Source organism: Cebidichthys violaceus, unplaced genomic scaffold (genome assembly GCF_023349555.1).
Source record: "Cebidichthys violaceus isolate CVI_PGR_0920_01 unplaced genomic scaffold, fCebVio1.0.p SCAF_40, whole genome shotgun sequence".
NCBI classification, from domain to species: Eukaryota; Metazoa; Chordata; class Actinopteri; order Perciformes; family Stichaeidae; genus Cebidichthys; species Cebidichthys violaceus.
In genome coordinates, this window is record NW_027176595.1 from 2106594 (window position 1) to 2114384 (window position 7791).

Below are 7791 nucleotides of genomic sequence, written 5' to 3' on the forward strand. Positions count from 1 at the left end.
CAAGATGAAAATGATCTTAAGCGCCTTTCAATACTGTACATGGAAACAAATAATTGCCTTTGGCAACATAGTAGTCTACTACTGTATGCATCGCTGAGTAGGAATGTGGTATAGATCGCACTTTGTATAGAGGAAGTACTTTTCTTTGACTCGGAACCGTTACACACACACACACACACACACACACACACACACACACACACACACACACACAGAGACAGACAGACAGACAGACAGACAGACAGACAGACAGACACTTCTCATGATTTCAAGACATATCGTTCAGTCGTGTTAACAGGCCTTAGACTTGAAATGGTAAAATGGTGAATTCATCTCAATGTTTCGGGGGTCATTTTAAGGAATCGGCCCTTTACAGCACACCTGGTGCTGCCGGAGCAGAACTCGGTGCTGCCGGGTTGATATTTCTTAAATGAGCCTATTTTCAAATGCTGATGTCCAGAGCTGGGACCGCACTCTTCAGTGAGCCACAGGCCTGTTTGCAGCGCTTCTCACGACCTGCGGTACCGTCGCCTTTTTTATTTGCTTCATCGGGCTGAAAAGCTAAACCCGACGAGCCGTCAAATAGTCCCAGAACTCACTTTAGTTTGTCTCTGAACACGCAGGCTGGATCGTCTCCACTACCACACACGGCACGGTCCGTTCCCTGCAGAGGCAGAATGATGCCGGCCGGCCTCGTTTTGAACAATCGGCGTCATCGTTGTAGGATTAACCCCTTCATGCAACTGCAATATCCACGCATTAGACACCAGCACAGTGTATGTTTTCACTGAATGAGTGACTTTGGTTACGCCATAGTAATCCAGCCATTAGTAAGTACTTTATACGTTAACATCATCTTTTGACTTCTAGATCTACGGCGTTCCTCTGTAGCATCTTCCAGGTTTACATCGTCTCTCAGATGGTTTCAGAGGAGACGGCGCTCACTTTAAACACGCATGCATGTCGTTCCAGTAGCCGGTCCAGTGGTTTGAGCCAAACCAGCAGCCGTCACTGTGAGTGTTGAGCTTGTTTTTTTTGGGGGGGTCAGAGGTTAAGGCTGTAAGGAGACAGGTTGTGTCTCCTTTTTTCTGTGGAGACTTGGATAGCAAGTTTGGATGCTACCAAAAATATCTGAGATTTGTAACTCAGCAAATTCACAGCGAGTTTGTCAATGCACTCTTTGGCAGGTCAATATGCTACATGATGACATATTTAACCCAGATTCTACCCAGCGTTATTTAAACTGGGGGCACTAATTGGGCCGTAGAAATCTAAATTCTGAATAAAAACCAGAATGTGTTCTGTAAGTCAGATCCACACCTCTCTGGACTCTTTCTACCCGTTATTAGAAACGCAGCGGCTGCTGTGTTTAAACGGCCATGGACCGTAAAGACAACATGCTGCTGTTTAACAGGTGCTGCTGCTCCTGTAGCTGCTCTTTTCTACTTCACATTAGAATCTTATCAGGAACTCGGTCGTGGAGCTTTGGATCAAGGCGGGAGGATTTTCTCGTCATGAGGTTGTAGTGGGCTAGTGTGCACGTTAGCGCTTCATCACCTCCGCCTCCGTCCTTTCCTCCACACTTATGTAGCGTCCGGTGCGTCAGGACTTGTGACATTTTCGGGGCATCAGTTATTCTGTATATTGCTTATGATATTTAAATAGAGGTCCAACCGAACCTTTTTTCGTGACGCTAATGACTGAATGAATGAACATTTCTTTCTGTACAGAACTTAAAGCTGAACTTCTCTCTTAAAGCGGCCGCCTGTTTTCCCCAACCGCTCCTCATCCATTAACTGTGGTTCATAGCCACCGCATTGCCTCCATTACTCTTTTGTATTTACGACGCGTTAGATGAGATGAGTCGTGACGCTTCGCTCCGTGTGCGTGGTGGTGGAGGTGGAGGTGGTGGTGGTGGTGGTGGAGGTGGAGTCTAGATTCTGTAGTAGAGCTGTAATAAAACATCCCAGTGTCACCGTGGTCCTGTGTTCTGGAACAGGAAGTTTAAAAAAACCAATAGTGGTCGAGCAAGAACCGTCTCATTTATCAATTTGACTAAAGAAAGAAAGGTTTGAAGTACCAAAAAGTACAACTTTTGAGAGCTCCATTGAACACCAGACAAGTACTTGCTCCAGTATTTATACTCCATATTAATACGTCCAATTAATCCAAATACATCCCCGCTGGAACAAGATGTCACTAATGTAAAATGTTCAAGAAAAGGAATCGTCTTCACACAATCGATTTTGTCTTTCTAGCGTTCTTCAATGCAGTTATTGTGTCTTTTTGTTTGTTTGTTTTTTTTACATTTTCTTTTTTGTCAATGTACAAAATTAAGAATGATTAAGGAATGCAATATTGCATGAAAACGCTGATGCATGTCTTTCATTATCTATGCAAGAGGCTGTGTAAAGTAGAGCATGGCTGCGTGTTCCATTGCTTCATTTGCACATCATTCCAATATTAAGACGTTGTAAAATATACAGAATATTTCATCTGTACAGTTCAAAAGATTCAACTTAACAATATGTATTTAATGCCATCGTTTCATTGAGCGTTCTACCATGTAATGTATAGAGGATATATATATATATATATATATATATATATATATATATATATATATATATATATATATATATATATATATATATATATATATGATTTGTATGATTTTTTCTAACTGATGATCTGTGCTCTCTGGGTGCTCCTACCACACGGGTAGGTTATGATCTTTGTTTGTTTATGATGGCTGTTGAGACAAACGACACTATGGACGTGATGATCTCTGGTGACTCAATGGCCTCGTGTGTGTGTGTGTGTGTGTGTGTGTGTGTGTGTGTGTGTGTGTGTGTGTGTGTGTGTGTGTGTGTGTGTGTGTGTGTGTGTGTGGTGTGAAAAGCCTCCATTAATTCAGTGCTAACAGTGTGTGAACCCCTGTTGAAATGTTCTCCGCTGCATCAAAGATGTGGCCGGTCTCCACTATAAAGGCAACTCAAATAAATAGATGAATATATATATATATATATATATATATATATATATAGCTAAATGCAATAAAGAAAGATAGTACGTTTTTAGTTTTATATTACAGTATGTAATGAACAATGACATTAAAATGTAAATGTTCAGTTAAATCGTTTTTTGTAGTATCAAAGCCAAGTCAATCATTTTCAAACGTTATTCTTTATTGAAAAGCGTCGGTCAGTCAGAAATCAGAGGAGGTGTTTTGAGCAGCTGCTGGAGGAGCGTTCCTCTCGATGCTCAGAACAGTTAAGGTGAAAGAATCACGTCGACGTACTGTTGTGACGCGTTCGTTTACGCCGTGTCACACTTCTTCACGGTGGAGCGGTAACGAATGACATCATCTGCAACACGTTTGTGTCACTTTGACCACCGAGTCAACGTTGCAATAACCACTGAAACTGAAACACCAAAACCCCTTTCAGACTCTGCAGATACTGTAGTACTACAGCAATACAGCAGCGTGTTGTCCTCAACATTTGAAGGACTCAGACGTGAACACTACAAAATAAACCGGACCGAAAGGTGTCAGCAGCCTTAACCGAACCGGACCGCGCCGGTTAGTTTGTATCCCTCTGTGTGATGAACGAATGTCTTGAGTCTCACTTTAACAAAGAACAGCTCAGTGCTGAGCGCAGAGCACGGCTCCACGTGGACCCGCTTCTCTTCTACTTGTGATTTGACGTATCATTCATATAGCATTTTGTAAAACACAGTGCATTTATTGAGATTAATGCTGTTTTACTGTATTTCTTGTAGCAGGTTTCAGTTGTTTTTTTGTAAATGTTACATCAGGACCTCTGTTCTAGTATTTACCTCTTCACTTCATTTCAGAATCTTTTTTCTATTTTTTTACGAGCTGAGCAAAGTGTTCCACATAGTTTGTTAGAATGGGTCAAAAATCGTCAATGTTAATTTATTTCTCTTTTGTTATCATGTATGCACTTTTCATTTTCTATTTTTTTTTTATTTTTTTGCCACCAAAAGGACAAATGTGTACAGACTTTGTTGGTTTATCAATGCAAGTACAAAATGAAAAATCTGATTAAAAATGTTTAAAGTTGGAGCGGTGTGTGTGTGTGTGTGTGTGTGTGTGTGTGTGTGTGTGTGTGTGTGTGTGTGTGTGTGTGTGTGTGTGTGTGTGTGTGTGTGTGTGTGTGTGTGTGTGTGTGTGTGTGTGTGTGTGTGTGTGTGTGTGTGTGTGTGTTCACTCAGCCACCAGAGGGAGCTTTTCTCTAACATATTCTCCTCCAGCGTGCCTCCATACAGCAGGCAGCTCTCTTCTCTTCTCCACAGAGACTCACCGATGCAGCACGAACACTACAGTAGAATTAACACTGAAGTTACACAGAGCTTTTGTGTGTCACTGTTCCCCAACCTGAGACCGATTGATGTCAGAGTAACCGCTCAGCAGTGGGCTCAGATCTGCGAGTCCACAGTCTGTCTCCATAAAAGCGTTTTGTATTTCCGCAGCTGTCAGATGGTGTACTGTTGCAGCATGAGGCACATTTTGAAGGTGTTTTTTTTTTTTTTATATATATATATATATATATATATATATATATATATATATTTTTAATGTGCAAAAGATCCCCCTTTCATCTCGTTTAGATCCAAACCGAGTATACGAGCGCGCAAATCCACCGCTCATTGTCTCGACCGCTGCAGAGACCTCGAGGCTGAGCAATACATGAGCGCCTCTAAAAACAAATGTCTGGGCAGGATTATTATTTAAAGCGGTCTCCTTAGCGGGGGTATAGAGGGGCTGGGATGTGCAGACGCAAGCGTGTCTGAGCTCAGTTTTCACGTCCGCGTTGTCATATTTCAGCACCGACGCTGTGTGGCTGCAGCCATCAGTGGATGTTTTTAATAAGCAATCGGGGGAAAAAAAAAAAAGAAGCAGTTTCTAGCAACCAGTTTAAGGCCACGGTGATTCATCAACCGCTAATCCTTTAATTGATTCATTATGCTTTAAATGTAGAAGAAAGACGAGTGAACAGGGTCAGCACTTAATGTCTTTCAATTACTCATTTCAAAGCTGCAGCCGGCAAATCTTTGCGAACGATGACTTAAATGTCGATGGTGAAGGAGGCTCTCACACCATTAACCCTCATCCACATATAACACGTGTTCAACACGGAGGACCACAGAAACAACCGTCATGCGAAGTGTGAACTTATTTTCTTCTCAAAATATTAGTCAATTAAGAATATGGCATCAGAAATAAACTCACAGTTAATGTGCATATTGTGTACAATTTAAATACATTCTCTGCACTCCAGAGAAGTACTTTAAGGCTTATTTATTTCCGGTATTTTCAAGCAAACATTATTGGTGATATTGGAGTCGTTAGAAGTCATAATTGCCAGCTTTCTGGCTTTTACAGTTCAGTGTAACACAGGAGTGAATGCTGTGCGCACATAACCGGATCATCTGGCGAACATATTCAGAAGAGGCCAGAATGTTGAAGCGTCTGTCATCGTCTCCCCTCTCGCCCATCTGATTTCCAGTCAGCGGGTCATCGTGGAGCAGCTGTTAAACCAAAGTTTTGAAGTATTTTACTCTCTATTTCTGTATCAGCATGTTGGTTTATGCCATAACAAAAAAAACCAGAAAACGACAGACAGTCAGCTCTTGGCTGAGATCCACCTCATGAATCATTTGAAATTTCCTGGTAAGCAGAGGACGCCGTTATCTCTCATCCTCCAGTGCTTTTCAATGGACTCGAACCAGCATCTGACTCCTCTCTATCTCTCTCTCTCTCTCTCAAGATGATATCAGTCCCCCACGGTACAGTGGAGTTACTTTAGCAATTCGCCCGTGGTTTTATCTCCTTTGTCCCCTCTTTTGACTCCACCCCAGAGAGTGCAGAAAAATCAATAATAATTGATTTTAGGAGGCAAGAAAAAGGCGGTTGGAATTCAAGGGAAGAACCAGAGGAAGACAGAGACGGAGAGGTACTTGCGGAGAGGTGCAAGACCCTAAGCATAATATGCATGTGCTGGCACAGCTAAAAGGTCACCGACATGAACCCGTCTGTAACATCAGATTATGAGAGTGTCTAGGCCTCACAGCTAGCTCAGGTCTCTCATAGGAGATAAGACTAATGGCAGCTGTGAGCCTCTTAAAAGTCATTTTAATCCTTTGAGAAGACGGTGTTCAAATGCAGCCAACTGTACGGTTCATTTGAAATGCTTTTCTTGTCTCCCCATAGCAGGGCAGTTGTTGATGATTAGGCTTCATAAACACTGCAGGATTCAGTTGTCGTTCGTGCAATAAGGTGCTACGTTGTAAAACCTGCTGCCCCACTATCAGCTTCATCTCGTCCTCCTTGTAGCAGCCAATTAGTCGCCTGTTTTCTACTATCTGCTGCTGAGCTTCATTTCACATTCTCATGCACGCTGCTTGTTTGTTATCCCTTCTTTTTTTTTTTTTTCTTCTCTCTCCCCCTGACCACTCAATCAACCTTCACAGGGTAATGTTCAAAGCGGGACAAGACAGCAACAGACCTTCACTACAGAGAGGGAGGGCTGTTTGATTTCTACTGCGGGATTCGCCCGGGTTGCAATGGGTCAGCGTGGCTGACAGCTTGGAGATTGAGAGTCGAGATCTTTCCCAGGCGGAACTGTGTTTGGACAACATGAGCAGTGATCCAAGGCACCAGCGGAGCGGGTTGGAGGTGGTTGGCGGCTGCAGATGTGGTGTATCCCCGTGTGTGTGTGTGTGTGTGTGTGTGTGTGGCGTGTTGGCTGGAGGCCGTGTCCCCCTTGTCATCAGGACTGCTCAATGGTACTCAGTGTACCTGGGGGGCTATGGTTCAGGACGAGTGAAATTTCCTCTTTTGTTCCTTGTTTTCTTCATTGAATTTTTATTATTCCCTGCTGCCATTTCCTGTTCTTCTTTATCTGGTGTTTCAGACAAAGCAAATACACCAAGATTAGCGGTGAGAGAAATCGTCACTCTTCCTGATTTTGATCAGAGCCATCCGAACGGTGAGTTGATTTTAATATAGATGTGCACGCACACGGACCTCCAATCACGATGCTGTTACGCTGTTGCACAGATGTTTTTTTCCCTCTCTCTTCTGAAAATAACATGCCGATAAATGATACTTTGTTCAGTATCACAATAGTGATTTCAGAAGCTGATATTCCTGTGGTCGGGTCATGCTCCACTTTAGAGCGTGTGTGTGTGTGTGTGTGTGAACACGTTGTTTCATAGTCTTCAGATGCTTATAGTCAAACTTGGAGAGATGAGGTGCATCTGTTACAAGTTTTGATTTTGAGTTATTTCATGGAATAGCTTGGAAATGAAAGCTGAATTAATGACGGTAACAACATGTTCTCATAACGTGAATTATTTAATCATTGGCACATACCAAAATAAATATCTAAATATCCACGTATCAATATATATATATATATATATATATATATATATATATATATATGATGATATCTTAAAGGCTCCGGATGCAGCAGAATATAAAAACTAAATCTAACGGTGCAAACGTCTGTTCTAATTGGTTTAACAGTGTGGATCAGTGTGTTGGCATGGCTGTAAATACAAAACGCTTTACAGCAACAGCATGCAGAATGGATTAAATATCCCATTATCGGGTGTTATGGTTGTGGAATCGGGACCAGACAGGTTGTGTGACCCTTTGCTCAGCGCCGCTCAGCACATTTGTGCTGACGGTAAACCTTCGGTGGGCTTTCAGTTATTCCGATGACATGAAATTCTGCGTTTGGTCACATTTCCATCAAA